At 45.7% G+C, this 17,802-nt stretch overlaps 1 long non-coding RNA gene across 1 annotated transcript in view; it reads left to right on the forward strand.

Moving 5' to 3' along the window:
- Positions 1–5,495, forward strand: part of LOC142294569 (uncharacterized) — a 29,977-nt gene extending 24,482 nt beyond the window's left edge. Inside the window, exons 2-3 of the long non-coding RNA XR_012751306.1 lie at positions 416–479; positions 4,323–5,495. This is a non-coding gene — a long non-coding RNA (uncharacterized LOC142294569). The remainder of the gene's footprint in view (positions 1–415; positions 480–4,322) is intronic.
- Positions 5,496–17,802: the final 12,307 nt, after the last annotated feature.

The following is a 17,802-nucleotide window of genomic DNA, read 5'->3' on the forward strand; positions in this document are numbered from 1 at the left end:
GAATAAGAAAATCTTTCGTTGGCAGTATAAAAAAAATCGCCTCAGGCTAACCTTCAGATGCGCAGAGGTTCCATAACCTCTTCTAGTTCCATTGGAGAAGGCTATACATCAGCCAGTGACCATGAGGCCAATAATTCCTATGGCCTTATTACCAGACAATTTGGCAAAAGAAAAAAAAAACTTTCCTCAATCAAAGACTGCAGGCAAGCAGAAACAACCCAGGGAGCAAATTAAGGTGATTAATTTATCTAAGCACATTTAAATGATGCACAATATGATCTTTTATGCAAAGGCCTAATTTTTTCTCCTGCCCGTTCTCTAGATCCTTTCCTAACGATTAAGGACATCCATTTATTTGCCAGAAAGGTCCTCCTTAAAAACTACATTTCAAATCAAATTCTCTTTTCCAAACCAGGGAGGAACTGGAGGCATTGGTTACTTTGGAATCTCTCCTTGATGAAAATGAACTCTCAACTGAGGTCAGTAAATTTCCATCACATTTGTACCATAAATCCAAAACATTTCCATCCTTAGGCATTTGTCCCTTGGTTGATATCTTTACCAAAATGGTTACTAAAGATATAGAGAGGCTTGCAAAACAACCATCCTGGACACACAATTTGAATTGGGAGGAACAAAAAGCCTTTAAAGAATTGAAAAATTGGGATGATGTGGTATTCAAACAGGCTGACAAGGGGGGTAATGTGGTAATTTGGCCTAACCACATGTACATTAAACAGGCCCGCATTTTGCTGGAGGACAAGAAATGTTACGCCAAGTTGCCACAAACCCCCTTATGTCATTCAAAGCGGAATTATTGATTATTCTTGAAAAAGCTTATGAAACAGGACTTATTTCTGAAGAAATGGTTAAACATATCAGTCTTTTGAATCCCAAATTGCCCACTTTTTACATCATCCCGTAGGTGCACAAAAATTTACAGGCCCCCCCAGGCAGACCCATAGTCTCGGGCAATGATGACCTCAATGAGGTAATCTGCCAAAGAATAGTCTATTTCCTTAAACCCATTGTTGCTTCTCTACCCTCCTACTTAAAAGATACCACTATGGCCCTGCAGCACTTAGACCAATTAAATTTGACAGAGAACATGATTTTGGTCACAGCAGATATTAAGGCACTCTACACCTCTATACGACACCAAGATGGCCTCAAAGGAATTGCCTGGTTTCTTAAAGGCCCAGTCACACTAAACAACTTACCAGTGATCCCAACAACGATGCAACCTGATAGGGATCGCTGGTAAGTTGCTAGGAGGTCGCTGGTGAGATGTCACACTAAGCGACGCTCCAGCGATCCCACCAACAACCTGACCTGGCAGGGATCGCTGGAGCGTCGCTACACAGGTTGCTGGTGAGCTGTCACACAGGCAGATCTCACCAGCAACCAGTGACCAGCCCCCAGCCAGCAGCGCCGCGTGGAAGCATGCTGCGCTTGGTAACTAAGGTAAATATCGGGTAACCAACCTGATATTTACCTTGGTTACCAGCGCACACCGCTTAGCACTGGCTCCCTGCACACCTAGCCACAGTACACATCGGGTTAATTACCCGATGTGTACTCTGCTACGTGTGCAGGCAGCAGGAGCCGCCTTCTGCGGACGCTGGTAACCACGGTAAACATTGGGTAACCAAGAAGCCCTTACCTTGGTTACCTGATATTTACCTTCGTTACCAGCGTCCGCCTGCTCTCTGCACTCCTAGCCACAGTACACATCGGGTTAATTACCCGATGTGTACTGTGGCTATGTGTGCAGAGAGCAGGGAGCCAGCACTGACCGCTGAGAGCGGCGGACGCTGGTAACAAAGGTAAACATCGGGTAACCAAGGTAAGGGCTTCTTGGTTACCCGATGTTTACCGTGGTTACCAGCGTCTGCAGAAGCCGCCTCCTGCTGCCTGCACATTTAGTTGTTGCTCTGTCGCTGTCACACACAGCTTCACAGTGGGAGAGCAACAACTAAAATGGCCCAGGACATTTAGCAACAACCAACGACCTCACAGCAGGGGCCAAGGTTGTTGCTGGATGTCACACACAGCAACATCGCTAGCAACATCGCTCGCTGCTACATCACAAAAGTTGTTCCTTAGCAGCGATGTTGCTAGCGATGTTGCTTAGTGTGACGTGGCCTTAAGAGTAGTAATATGGATCCTGGAATGTCAAAATAAATTCTAAAAGTAGAAGAATTAGTTCTAAAGCATAATTGTTTTTACTTCCATAAACAGGTCTATTTACAAAAACAAGGGACCGCAATGTGTGCCTCTTGCGCATCTTCTTACGCAAATTTATTTTTGGGGGTCTGGGAAAGGGAAATCTTTACCAGTGAACAAATACAGGGCATTGAACAAGTTCATCAATGGATGAGATACATTGATAATATTCTCTTTGTCTGGGATGGTACCACCTCTGATTTGGAGAAATTCATGTTAGAATTAAACAATAATACCATCAACATGAAACTCACTTATAAGTTTGGTAAGAAGATTGATTTTTTGGATATTGGCATATCCATTATGGACAATGGGGATATCTCTACTGAGATTTTCCGCAAACCAACAGCCACCAACTCCTTCTTAAAAGCAGATTACTCTCATCCCAGGGCCACCATTAGAGGAATTCTGGTTGGCTAATTTATACGTGCCAGAAGGATCTGTTTTAATAACCAATCTTTTGAGAAACACTCAGAGAATTTACAACAAAGATTCCAGGAAAGAGGTTATAACAAGAAATGTATCAAGCAGGCTTATTCTAGGGCAAAAAAATGAACAGGAATTATTTGCTTTATAAACAAACCTTCAAAACTAAAACTATGGAAAATGGAGTAAGACTAATAGCGGACTTCAACAAACAATGGAATGACTTTAATTTAATAAGGAACAACTTTTGTGATGTAGCAGCGAGCGATGTTGCTAGCGATGTTGCTGTGTGTGACATCCAGCAACAACTTGGCCCCTGCTATGAGGTCGTTGGTTGTTACTGAATGTCCTGGAACATTTTTTAGTTGTTGCTCTCCCGCTGTAAAGCACACGTCGCTGTGTGTGACAGCGACAGAGCGACAACTAAATGTGCAGGCAGCAGGAGCCGGCTTCTGCGGACGCTGGTAACCACGGTAAACATTGGGTAACCAAGAAGCCCTTACCTTGGTTACCCGATATTTACCTTCGTTACCAGCGTCCGCCGCTCTCACGCTGTCAGTGCCGGCTCCCTGCTCTCTGTACACGTAGCCTCAGTACACATCGGGTAATTAACCCAATGTGTACTCTGGCTAGGAGTGCAGGGAACAGGGAGCCGGCACTGGCAGTGTGAGAGCGTCGGACGCTGGTAACGAAGGTAAATATCGGGTAACCAAGGTAAAGGCTTCCTGGTTACCCGATGTTTACCGTGGTTACCAGCGTCCGCAGAAGCCGGCTCCTGCTGCCTGCACACGTAGCAGAGTACACATCGGGTAATTAACCCGATGTGTACTGTGGCTAGGTGTGCAGGGAGCCAGCGCTAAGCGGTGTGCGCTGGTAACCAAGGTAAATATCGGGTTGGTTACCCGATATTTACCTTAGTTACCAAGCGCAGCATCGCTTCCACACAGCGCTGCTGGCTGGGGGCTGGTCACTGGTTGCTGGTGAGATCTGCCTGTGTGACAGCTCACCAGCAACCCGTGTAGCGACGCTCCAGCGATCCCTGCCAGGTCAGGTTGCTGGTGGGATCGCTGGAGCGTTGCTTAGTGTGACATCTCACCAGCGACCTCCTAGCAACTTACCAGCGATCCCTATCAGGTTGTATCGTTGTTGGGATCACTGGTTGTTTAGTGTGACTGGGCCTTTAGAGGGGGTTGTTTGAAAAAAACTCCAGCGCGAACGGATAGCAAATGGATATACAGACTCAACAGTATAGCTCCGTTGGGCCTAAATGAAAATTTCGGGTTCGGGGCCTTTTTATAATATCTGTATAGTATCGATTTTATAGCGGTGACTTCATAACTGTAATTCATTCAGCAAGATTTTTTCAATAGGAGTTATTCATTTATTTTACATTTAGGAGCTAATTTCATTACATTTGAATTGGACAATTTTTTTAGGGTGGGGGGGTTCGTGGTTGCCTAACATGTTTTTTTTTTTAAATCTTAGTCTTTATTCTTGATTACACAAATAAAGTGAATTTTATAGGGGTATCTTTCTTAAAATTGTTTTTTAGAGATTTTTTTAAAGAATTTTGTTAAAAATTTGAGAAATATTTCATGAACATAGATAAAAAAAAAAATTAATAAAAAAAGTTTGTGAATAGTTATTAATTATTTGATATTCCATTATAGGTTCCATCTACCTCTCTTGTTTGGTTGCAATTTACCTGGATCTTGGCCCGTGTTTTTTTCCCATCTGTGCAAGATGTTGGTCTTCTGACTTCACTTGAAGAATAATATCGTGATGCTTAATAAAGAAAGATATAACAGAAGAAAATCACTCAAGAAAAGGAGAAACAATTACTTTAAAAACTGTAAAGGAATGATATCAACTTATAGTTTATTCCTTTTTAGTGTTATATATATTTACTGCATCGTTTAACTTATTCAGTGTATGCTTACAAATTTTCACATTGCATCTGCTATCAATACGCAATTCATTATCTAACGAAATAATTTGTTCTCACTTATTTCATTTAATTTCCACACACCACTTTATTATAATCACAATCACACACTCACTTTTTTTTATATAATTTTTGCCCAATATTGAATGTATTTTCTTATCAATTTATATTTATGCATTGCATTTCACTTTTTAAATTCATTATCTTACACTCACATACTTTTTCCTTACTAGTGGGCTACATTTAGAATGCAAACTCAAAGTTTTTGTTTCTCATATACAGTGGTGCGCATCTCTCGCATGCTCCATTCACTGACCTCCGTTCACCGCCGGCAAATACACGCTGACATTCCGTACCGTCTATTACTATGATGACGCGGGTTGTTATGCGTCTCGTGACCAACGGGGGGAGGTCAATAATAGTGAAGGTACTCATGTGCTTTATGCGCCACAAAAGCTCCGGCACCGGAAACAACACCTGTTCTTAATTACGGGCGGTAATTTCAAACCAAGCAAAGTATTTAAGAGCCATCAGCATCACTCCCCTTTAGCACCCCTTAAGAAAAGCACGCTTGAAACACGCGTCGGGTTATAGCGATACACAGGATTTCCTGGACCATTCACAAGGTATATCAGACTCTAAAAGAATTCCTTTGCACAGCACATGCACTTTCTTACTACAAGTCACTTCTTTTATACTTTAGCTCATATACCTTCCACTATTGGTATTATACATAACTATATATGCACTTTGAACTTTGTAAATTATATGTTATATACCAAGTGATAGATATTTTTATGATTGGTCCTCACATCAGTTATTTATTCTTCCTGTTTTACCGCTGCCAATTTATTTGGATTATCAGATCATGTCCTATATTGATGTTGAATATGTTTTTACATGCAGTTTTAAAAATGTAAATAAATTTAACATTTTATTAAGAGAAAAAAAAAACTCAATTCCCTTTTCTGTGACCTTTCATGGTTATTTTAAAGGTATTTTGAGATTCATGTACATGTAGGGAGGACAGAACACCTTGGCTGATCAGATCAACAGGCATGTGCAGAGAAGCATTCAGGGTTGCTGCGAGAGCCCGCATTAAAGGGACAGTCACGACTATGGACATATCGGTACGTCCAAGGTCATGGAGGGGTTAAGTTAATTTTCATGGCAAGAAATTCAGGCCATCAATAGCCTAAATTAAAAACTATCGCACAGAGAATAGTACCCACATTATCAATTTGCTATAGTAGAAAGGGATATATGGATAATTCTGCTGTGCTGCTGGTCAAGATATCTAATGCAGATGACGGTGCTGAACAAGAGCAGTTTTATTAATCTAAGCGTTTCAGAGTCGAACAAAACACTTAAAAAAAAAAAAAAACACAATAGGCTGTTTTGTCGACGCGGTGGCCCTGCCAATGTCATGCCAACTCACAGCCAGCTTGGGCACCAGGGAGCCAGCTGTCAATCAGCACAACGGTGTACAGAAAGTAAGCTGAATTGCCGGTAGAGATCAGCATTGGGCACAATTGCTACCTGCCTGTTAGTTCTTGGACACGTTAAAAAAATAAAAATTAGTACTATGAAAACCAGGAATCCACTTAAGAGCATTAAAATCAAGTTAAGTGGTTGACCTCAGAATTCTTTCCTTGTGCAAGATGTGACAGGACAAATGGTTGGGGATTGCTAAATTTCCCACGGAATTGTGTTATGTGCATACTCCGCTCCCTAGTGTATACATCTCATACAGAAAAAGCTAGTTGAGGTATAAAAGCGTGTTCACACAAAGAGTTACATAGGCTGCTTTCACACTACGTTTTTTTAACGTGTCCTGCGTTTTTTTGCAGCAAAAGCGGATCCTGTTTTTCCAAAGAAAAACGCATGAAAACGTATGTGTTATATACAGGATCCTTTCACTTGCAGTTTATGGACGGGCATTGCAGTCATGTGATCGGGAGTCAACCGAACAGCCTGCAAATGCACACGCCGCTGGGGGAGGAGAAAGAGAGCAGAGAGAGAGAAAGAGCAGAGAGAGAAAGAGCAGAGAGAGAGAAAGAGCAGAGAGAGAGAAAGAGCAGAGAGAGAAAGAGAGCAGAGAGAGAAAGAGAGCAGAGAGAGAAAGAGAGCAGAGAGAGAAAGAGCAGAGAGAGAAAGAGCAGAGAGAGAAAGAGCAGAGAGAGAAAGAGCAGAGAGAGAAAGAGCAGAGAGAGAAAGAGCAGAGAGAGAGAGCAGAGAGCGAGAGCAGAGAGCGAGAGCAGAGAGAAAGAAAGAGCAGAGAGAGAAAGAGCAGAAAGAAAAAGAAAGAGCAGAGAGAGAAAGAGAGCAGAGAGAAAGAGCAGAGAGAGAAAGAGCAGAGAGAGAAAGAGCAGAGAGAGAAAGAGCAGAGAGAGAAAGAGCAGAGAGAGAAAGAGAGCAGAGAGAGAGAAAGAGAGCAGAGAGAGAGAAAGAGAGCAGAGAGAGAGAAAGAGAGCAGAGAGAGAAAGAGCAGAGAGAGAAAGAGCAGAGAGAGAAAGAGCAGAGAGAGAAAGAGCAGAGAGAGAGAAAGAGAGCAGAGAGAGAGAAAGAGAGCAGAGAGAGAAAGAGAGCAGAGAGAGAAAGAGAGCAGAGAGAGAAAGAGAGCAGAGAGAGAAAGAGCAGAGAGAGAAAGAGCAGAGAGAGAAAGAGAGCAGAGAGAGAAAGAGAGCAGAGAGAGAAAGAGCAGAGAGAGAAAGAGCAGAGAGAGAAAGAGCAGAGAGAGAAAGAGCAGAGAGAGAAAGAGCAGAGAGAGAAAGAGCAGAGAGCGAGAGCAGAGAGAAAGAAAGAGCAGAGAGAGAAAGAGGAGAAAGAAAAAGAAAGAGCAGAGAGAGAAAGAGAGCAGAGAGAAAGAGCAGAGAGAAAGAGCAGAGAGAAAGAGCAGAGAGAAAGAGAGCAGAGAGAAAGAGAGCAGAGAGAAAGAGAGCAGAGAGAAAGAGCAGAGAGAAAGAGAGCAGAGAGAGAGAGCAAAGAGAGAGAGAGAGCAGAGAGAAAGAGCAGAGAGAAAGAGCAAAGAGAGAGAGAGAGCAGAGAGAAAGAGCAGAGAGAAAGAGAGCAGAGAGAAAGAGAGCAGAGAGAAAGAGAGCAGAGAGAAAGAGAGCAGAGAGAAAGAGAGCAGAGAGAAAGAGAGCAGAGAGAAAGAGCAGAGAGAAAGAGAGCAGAGAGAGAGAGCAAAGAGAAAGAGAGCAGAGAGAAAGAGCAGAGAAAGAGCAGAGAGAGAAAGAGCAGAGAGAAAGAGCAGAGAGAGAGAGCTGCAAGATGCAATACATAGAGGACTGGAAGAGTGAATTAGAGAACTCCCAGAAACTCACCATCTACCGGTCACTGCGGAGGGACTACACTCTGGCCCCATATCTGGAAAGGCTACGCCACCCCAAAGACAGGCAGACCCTGAGCCTGTACAGACTGAGTGCCCACAGCCTAGAGGTGGAAACAGGGCGGCACCGACAGACATACAAGCCGCGAGAGAACAGACTGTGCCAGCACTGCCAGCAGGGGGCTCTGGAGGACGAGACGCATTTCCTACTGCACTGTGACAAATACTCAGCAGTGAGGGGCTCCCACTTCCAGAAATTTACCACCCATAGCCCGGGCTTTCCATCCATGGATGAGGACATGAAACTCCGCTTCCTACTGGGGGAAGAGGAATCAATGGTGGAGATCGCCGCCCAATATGTCACCACATGTCATAAGCTGAGGGGAACCTAAGACCCCTAAATGGACTGTCAGAGCCCAAATTGTGCCCCCCAACTCCCCATAACCCTGATCCCCTCCCACCACACTTACTGTATTTCTCTTGCTTTGGCAACACTAATTGTATTTTGGTCCTGCCAATAAAGCATATTTGAATTTGAATTTGAGAGCAGAGAGAGAAAGAGCAGAGAGAAAGAGCAGAGAGAAAGAGAGCAGAGAGAGAAAGAGAGCAGAGAGAGAGAAAGAGAGCAGAGAGAGAGAAAGAGAGCAGAGAGAGAGAAAGAGAGCAGAGAGAGAGAAAGAGAGCAGAGAGATACTGATTACGCCAGGCTGGTTTCTGGGTATGCTCAGTAGAGCAAGCAGGATCCTGTCTATCAGCATGCCACCGTTCACATGCGTTTGCGTGCTGTTTAGTCAGGATCCAGTGACTTGCAGTATTTGGACGCAGCTAAAAAAACACTACAAGTAGCGGTTTTGAAAAAAGTTAAAATACTGGAAGTCGCTGGATCCTGACTGTACCACACGCAACCACATGTGAATGCACATGAACGCAAGTCCATTGCAAATGCATTGAAATGAAAACGCATTTGTACTGGATACGTTTTTGTGTTAAAAAAACGTTCAGGACACATTAAATAAAACCTAGCGTGAAAGTACCCTTATGTGTTTATTTGGACGCAACTTTCTATAAACAGTAGAATTGACAGGTTTTTACCATGTTTTTGGAAAAACTGTAGCAAAAAAAGGATCAGTGACAAATCGTGTGAACATGGCCTAAGGAATCTCAAACTGAAGCTACTTTTCAAAGCATAGTTTGCTAAGGGCTGTGGTAATGTCTATTTTGGGGCCTAGATTTTTATAGAATGTTAATCTATGTGCACACGGTAAGTGCAGAAATTTCTGTATCTCTTGGTAGGAAAAATGCATCAACAAAAAGCGCATGGTTTTTGCCATGTTTTCAAAGCATTTTTGGTGCTGATTTTTTCCCCTCATAAGTATGAGTGAAATCTGCAACAAAACCGTTGAAAAAATTGACATGCTGCAGATTATTTTTTGCACCAAATCTGCAAGGAGTAAATAAGCAACATGTGCACAACACTTCCGGATTCTAATTCACTTTGCTGGTATCAGGAAACTTACAAATCTGAGCAGAAAAAAACATTTGCAACTTGTGCACTGGCCCTTAGGCGGGCTTTGCACACTACGACATCGCAGGTGCGATTTCGGTGGGGTCAAATTGAAAATGACGCACTTCCGGCATCGCATGCGACATCGTAGTGTTTAAAGGCTCGATGATACGATTAACGAGCGCAAAAGCGTCGTAATCGTGTCATCGGTGCAGCGTCGGCGTAATCCATGATTAAGCTGATGCGACAGTCCGATGTTGTTCCTCGCTCCTGCGGCAGCACACATCGCTGTGTGTGAAGCCGCAGGAGCGAGGAACATCTCCTACCGGCGTCACTGCGGCTTCCGTAGGATATGCGGAAGGAAGGAGATGGGCGGGATGTTTACATCCCACTCATCTCCGCCCCTCCGCTCCGATTGGCCGCCTGGCGTGTGACGTCGCTATGACGCCGCACGACCCGCCCCCTTAACAAGGAGGCGGGTCGCCGGCCAGAGCGACGGTCGCAGGACAGGTGAGTCCATGTGAAGCTGCCGTAACGATAATGTTCGCTACGGAAGCTATCACAAGGAAATCGCTGCTGCGAGGGGGCGGGTACTATCGCGCTCGGCATCGCAGCATCGGCCTGCGATGTCGCAGCGTGCAAAGTACCCCTTAGGCCTCCTTCAAACATCTGTGCAAAACAAATGTTTTGCACGGTCCGTGGTGAAGGTGCGTACGTGTGTTTTTTTTATATATGCTGTCCTTGTGTTATCTGTGTGACATCCGGATAGCACACGGACAGCATGAGCTGGTATACTTACCTGTCCCCGATGCTGCTGTTACTTCCGGGTCCGCGGTCAGTGCAGTGAATATGTAATGAGCATGATGAGTTAGCCTCGAAGTAACAGTAGAGGCAGAGACTGTTGCTGGAGACAGGCAAGTATAATTTTTTTTTTTTTTATGTGAACGGTGTTTTTTTTAGTACGTGTCACACCGATCACATCAGTGTGTGGTGGTCCATGTGACACCCATGCTGCAGGCAGAAAACTGACATGTCACCGTGTGGAGCACACAGACATGCATGTACTCCACACGGGGACACAGTCCTTGTGAAAAGAGGCATGTGTGACCAAGTCCATAACTCCGGTACATGTGAAAACTGACATCACATGTACCAGAGACTTGGATGTGTGTAGGAGGCCTTGGGCTGTGTGCACATGTTGCATTTTTGCAGTGGTTTTTTTATGCATTTTTGAGTGAAGATTTGTCACAACACCTGAAGGGATTCCTGATACCAGCAAAGTGAAGGTGAATCCTGAGTATAGTGCACACAATGCTTATTTTCACCTTGCAGATTTTGTGCAGAAACAAATCTGCAGCAGGTCGATTCTTCCAGCATTTTTCCTGCACATTTCACAAAAAACACATTTTTGCAGCTGCTTTTTATGTCTGCCAAGAGATCCAGAAAATTTTTCACCAAATCCTAATACTTGTGCACATACCCTAAGGGCTCATGCGCACGTTGCGTACTTCCATGCATTTACGCTGCGTATTGCACTGCAGCGTAAATGCATACGTCCTGCGTCCCCTGCACAATGTAGATTGTGCATGACACGTGCGCACAATGCTTTTATGAACGCAGCGATTTGGGTGCTAAAATTTTGACCCAAATCCATGCGTTCATAAAATGAGCATGTCAATTATTTGTGCGCTATGGATGCAGCTCCCGCTCTGTCTATGGTGGAGGCAGCAGCCATAGCGCATGAAATCGGCTTTTTTTGTACAGAAAAACTGCATCCATTATGCAGTGTTTCTGCAGCGATTTGAAGCGCACATGTGCTGTAACATCGCTGCAGAATATTCAGCAGTTACATGCGTGTGCTGCCCCCGCGTCAGCAGCCGGGCTGCTCGGATCCGGATCCGCGGTGGCTCGAGGGATCTCCGGACCCGAGGGTCGGGGGTCGCACGGCCACTCGGAATAAAGGGGGGATATTTACATGGGGTGTTATGTTTGAAGTTCGTGACGCCACCCGTGGTGTGTGGTAAGGTGGAGGACCACCGCTGCAGTTCAGAGTACCCGGTTGCGATGGAGTGGGCAGCCAGGTGTTTATTCCCTCCACAGGTAGGGGGAATACCCTGGGACTCGATGAGGGCGACGGGGAGGTGCCTTTGGGACGGTAAGGGTCACTTGTGTACTCACTCAGTCCAATAACGCTGACACCGACAACTGTGGTAAACCAAAGTTCTTGACACCGCTGTCGCTGGGAGGGAGCACGCCTGGATCCCGTGCCCGTTGGTGTTGCCTGTTAGTCTGTGACCTTTGCCTTGGCACTTCGTTTTCTAGTTGGTCCCTTTAGTGTGGAACTAATCGGGTCCCGCTCACCAGTGTGGCTAACTGGGTGAGCTTGCTCTCAGGGTTCACGCTTGGGATTTTCTGGACCGTGTGAGTGGAAAGTCCTATCCCCCTCGTTGCGCTAGTACCCTGATTTTGGAGCAGGTGGAGAACAGATCTTGAAGGCTCCGGCCTCGTCGGGTTAATTGCCAGGACGCCTGAAGCTACTTCCTGACCTAGGGTCCACGTACCCAGTCGTGCCCTGGCCCCTGCCCGGTGATGGCACAAGGCCGCCGGCTGTTCTCATCGACAGTCCGTGCCCCTTGTCACGATCCCCTGCGACCGGGGTCCAGCTCCTACCAGGCCTAGACTAACATCTGCCACCTAGTAGTTCCAAGGAGCCCAGCTCCTGAAGTCCTCTCACTTTCACCTCCAACACAACACTGTTCTGCTCCCAACACTCCTGACCTCCCCTTAACCAACCCTCCAAGTGGGCGACCCTATTCCACTCAGGCCGTCCACTGGTGTGTCTGGTGGGTGTGGTCCAGAGTGTTCCTAGGATTTTGATTAGCTTGTTCTTGGCAACACCAAAGGTCAGGGACCCATAACCAAGGAGGAGGTGGATATTGTACAGGAGGGCAGATTGCACAATACCCTGTGACAACCTGATAGGCCAGGGCGTCACATGTGCATGAGCCCTAAGGCAGGTTTGGTAGACTGCCTGTTCTTCTCTTCCAGGCTTCATTTTCTCAGTAGCAATCAGTGGCCCAGGATCTGATTTCACATGTCCAGTAATCGTCCTGCAGAGATCCGTTGGGAAAGTTCTGCAAACACAACTGTTTTGTCCGTTGTTAAATAGCTGATGTCTGGCGGATCCATTTTTTTTGAAGACCAAAGAGCAAAAGGACTAAACGTGCATAAAGAAGTCATCACAAATCCAAATCCCAACCTTAATTGATGCATATAAAAGACATTTTTATTGTACAATATATAAAAGCAGGTTGGATTTCCATAATGTATGATTAGATACAGTGTTTTAAAGAACATAGGGAAAATGAGGACAGAAAGATGTAGCACATTCACCCATACATGTAAAGTATGACAGGCTAAAGATGAAGTAACCCATGGAACTAAGGTAAATCATATATCAAGGTGACATGCCATGGGAATAGCAGGGTAAGCCAGTTTGGCTGAATGGATAGAAGTTCAGAGGTGAACAACAAACACTCTCCAGATCTAAGTAGCAGAAATCTCCTTATATCATGTCATATATAAGTGGCTGCATCAATGCATGCCAACACAAATGTATCCGTAGCATTTCATTTTAAGCAAATATAATTTTAGCCAAATACTGCTTACCCATCTGTCAGATTATGCCAGTGAAATCACACAGCGTGTGCCCCTACGCGTCTCGCCTCAAGCTTCATAAGGGGGGAGTGAACATGAGAGAATGCCAGTAAGGGGTGCCTGGAAAGGTGGAGTTTTTGAATCAAGCCATGAGTGCTGATAGGTCAAGAAAAGTGTCAGTCTTGTTCAGATCACGGCGCACGTGTCCACAGCCGCACCCCCGGGTCGCGTCACTTCCGGCTCTCCAGCGATGACGCAAGGTGTCAGCGTTACGGAGGCCATCAGGAGCGAACACAGGGGGGAGGAGGGTGGAGGCGCGCGCCCTGAACAACACCATCAGTTGTAAGTGACAGGAGAGCGAGTGTGCGCATGCGCACTACGCAACACCCGCAGCTCAAGCCAGCAGTGAAGGCAGGAGGGGAGACAAACGGAGGAAAAGAAAAGATAAAATAGAATAGAATAGATAAAATAGAAGAGAAGAGAGATATGTAGTTAATGAGGATTTGTACATATAGGTCTCACACAGCAGATCATTGTGGCGCATACATATGGGCGGCACGGTGGCTCAGTGGTTAGCACTGCAGCCTTGCAGCGCTGGGGTCCTGGGTTCAAATCCCACCAAGGACACCATCTGCAAGGAGTTTGTATGTTCTCCCCGTGTTTGCGTGGGTTTCCTCCGGGTACTCCGGTTTCCTCCCACACTCCAAAGACATACAGATAGGGACTCTAGATTGTGAGCCCCAATGGGGACAGTGTTGCAAATGTATGTAAAGCGCTGTGGAATTAATAGCGCTATATAAATGAATAAAATTATTATTATTATTATTATACATATATGTATATAAATATATATATAGAGGTACACACGATAGATATTCATGTGTTAGATCATTAAAATCTATACATACATGTATACACCCCTCAAAATGCATATGCACCACAAAACCCTGCATCCATAGAACTAGTAAAAATAGTAAAAAGATATGGATCCATTTTTGATGTAACACTGGAGTCTATGGAAAATGGATCAGTTTACAGATTCCTATTTAGCCGTTTTTCTTGCATTTGTAATAAATCTGTTCTCCATAGACTTCATTAAAAAAAAAAAAAAAAAAAAACAACAAAAACCGAATCGAATCCTGCAGAAGACAGTTATTTAACAACAAATAAAAAAAAGTTGTTTTTGCAGAACTTTTTGCCAACAGATCTCGGCAGGATCCGTTCAACTTATTACTGAGGGTCACTCGTTTACTGATAGTGTGACTGTGCATAGAAGTAGCAGGACTACACTACTAGCATTCTGTCAAATGATGCATAACTGATCAGATTTAACCCTTTAAGGACATGAGAATGTTTCATATCTGCGTATTTTTCGTTTTATAAGGCGCACCAGATTATAAGACGCACCCCAAATTCAGAGGAAAAAAAAATAGGTAAAAAAAAAAAATAAAAAATATGGGGTCTGTTTTATAATCCAGTGGTGACTTACCGCTGTGCTGGGGCTGCAGGCTCTGCTCAGCGCTGGCTCTGCTCTGTGCTGCTCTGTTCTGTCCTGGCTCTGCTCCGTGCTGGTTCTGCTGTGCCCTGTGCTGGCTCTGCTCTGTGTTTGTTCTGCTTTCTGCAGGCTCTGTTCTGTGAGGGGGGCGGCGAGACAAGGGTTATTCTGAAGATGTGCTTCAAACAAATGGCGCCCAGAGGCAGCGCGTGCGCAGATGGAGCGCTTGAGCCTTTTGAGCCAAGAGCTCCATCTGCACGGATTCAGTGCGCCATTATTTGAAGTCCTTACCTGTACCTCGCCGGCCGCCGCCGCACACAGCAGCTACGCCGGCTGACGCCCCACATATCAGCTTCACCGCTGCCACCGCTGCACACAGCAGCTCCGCTGCCGCACACATCAGCTCCGCCAGCCGCCGCCGACCACAGCAGCTCCGCCGCCAAACACAGCCCCTGCATAACATAGCCCCTGCCTCCGGTGTCCCCTCTCAAGCACCCCCTGGTAGGCTACATTCGGATTTTAAGACGCACCCCTCATTTTCCTCCCAAATTTTTGGTAGCAAAAAGTGCGCCTTATAATCCGAAAAATACGGTATCTATTTTTTTTGTCGACGATGATATATATATGGGCTTATATTTTGTGGGACAAGTTGTAATTTTGAATGACATCATTCATTTACCATTCAATTTACTGAAAACCAGAAAAAAAAAAAATGAAATTGTGAAAAAAAATGCAAATCCTCAACTATTTTTTGTTTACACGGCATCTATTGTGTGGTAAAAATGACTTAAGCCAGCTTTACACCTTACAATTAGGTATGCGATCTCGTATGCGATGTGACACGCCCAGGTCGCATATGCGATTGAATGAGATTGCACGTAGGTCGTTCATTTGCTGTCACACGAGCGTTAGTAGTCTATGTTAAGTTGATCAATTTTGTGTGCGTTCCTTTAGATCATGTGTTCTGTGACGTATGCATTGGGCACCTTTTTTTTTTTTTTTTTTATTTATTGACTTGACAAGCGTGTGTAATGTGTAGGGATGCGTTTTTACTATGTCATCTGCCTTTCAGCTCTGCTACATGGCCGCTAACAGCAGACACAGACAGCCATGTAGCAGAGCTGAATGGCAGATGACAGCAGACACAGACAGAGCCGCACTGTCAGAATGAACTCGGGTGAACTTCACCCGACTTCATTGTCATGCTGCGGCTCTGTCTGTGTCGCCCTAATTAGCGGTCACCAGTGAAGGACTCACCGGTGACCGCTAATCCCCTGAGTAACTGAATTGAGCAGCCCTCTCTCATATACTCACTGATCCCCGATCTCCGGCGCTGCACGGCATTCACACTGCTCCGGCGGCTTTTACTGTTTTGAATATGCCGGCCGCCCATTAAACAATCTCGTATTCCCTGCTTACCCCGCCCACCGGCGCCTATGATTGGTTACAGTGAGACACGCCCCCACGCTGAGTGACAGGTGTCTCACTGCACCCAATCACAGCAGCCGGTGGGCGGGTCTATACTGTGTAGTGAAATAAATAATTAAATAATTAAAAAAAACGGCGTGCGGTCCCCCCCCCCAATTTTAAAACCAGCCAGATAAAGCCATACGGCTGAAGGCTGGTATTCTCAGGATGGGGAGCTCCACGTTATGGGGAGCCCCCCAGCCTAACAATATCAGCCAACAGCCGCCCAGAATTGCCGCATACATTATATGCGACAGTTCTGGGACTGTACCCGGCTCTTCCCGATTTGCCCTGGTGCGTTGGCAAATCGGGGTAATAAGAAGTTATTGGCAGCCCATAGCTGCCAATAAGTCCTAGATTAATCATGTCAGGCGTCTATGAGACACCCTCCATGATTAATCTGTAAATTACAGTAAATAAACACACACACCCGAAAAAATCCTTTATTAGAAATAAAAAACACAAACATATACCCTGGTTAACCACTTTAATCAGCCCCAAAAAGCCCTCCATGTCCGGCGTAATCCAGGATGCTCCAGCGTCGCTTCCAGCACTGCTGCATGGAGGTGACCGGAGCTGCAGCAGACACAGCCGCTCCGGTCACCTCCACACAGCAAATGAAGACAGCCGCGCGATCAGCTGAGCTGTCACTGAGGTTACCCGCTGTCACTGGATCCAGCGGTGGATGCAGCGGTGGCCGCGGGTAACCTCAGTGACAGCTCAGCTGATCGCGCTTCTCACCTCAGTTGCTGCTTGGAGGTGACCGGAGCGGCTGTGTCTTCTGCAGCTCCGGTCACCTCCATGCAGCAGCGCTAGATGCGACGCTGGAGCATCCTGGATTACGCCGGACATGGAGGGCTTTTTGGGGCTGATTAAAGTGGTGAACCAGGGTATATGTTTGTGTTTTTTATTTCTAATAAAGGATTTTTCAGGTGTGTGTGTTTATTTACTGTAATTTACAGATTAATCATGGAGGGTGTCTCATAGACGCCTGACATGATTAATCTAGGACTTATTGGCAGCTATGGGCTGCCAATAACTCCTTATTACCCCGATTTGCCAACGCACCAGGGCAAATCGGGAAGAGCCGGGTACAGTCCCAGAACTGTCGCATATAATGTATGTGGCAATTCTGGGCGGCTGTTGGCTGATATTGTTAGGCTGGGGGGCTCCCCATAACGTGGAGCTCCCCATCCTGAGAATACCAGCCTTCAGCCGTATGGCTTTATCTGGCTGGTTTTAAAATTGGGGGGGACCGCACGCCGTTTTTTTTAATTATTTAATTATTTATTTCACTACACAGTATAGACCCGCCTACCGGCTGCTGTGATTGGGTGCAGTGTGACACCTGTCACTCAGCGTGGGGGCGTGTCTCACTGTAACCAATCATAGGCGCCGGTGGGCGGGGTAAGCAGGGAATACGAAATTGTTTAATGGGCGGCCGGCTTTTTCAAAACAGTAAAAGCCGCCGGAGCAGTGTGAATGCAGTGCAGAGCCGGAGATCGGGGATCGGTGAGTATATGAGAGAGGGGGATAGACTGACATGGACAGAGAGTGAGGGATAGAGATAGTGACCGACTGACAGAGATTAGTGAATGACAGACATTGTGAGGTGCTTCAGAACGCAGCTTTTCAGCTGCGCTCTGAAGCGGACCTTTTTTAAGCTGCGGTGCAGAGCGCACACCTGCGCACATAGCATCAGACACCAAAATCGTATGAGGGATGTCACACGTTACAATTGCCTAGGTTCA

Source organism: Anomaloglossus baeobatrachus, chromosome 1 (genome assembly GCF_048569485.1).
Source record: "Anomaloglossus baeobatrachus isolate aAnoBae1 chromosome 1, aAnoBae1.hap1, whole genome shotgun sequence".
NCBI classification, from domain to species: Eukaryota; Metazoa; Chordata; class Amphibia; order Anura; family Aromobatidae; genus Anomaloglossus; species Anomaloglossus baeobatrachus.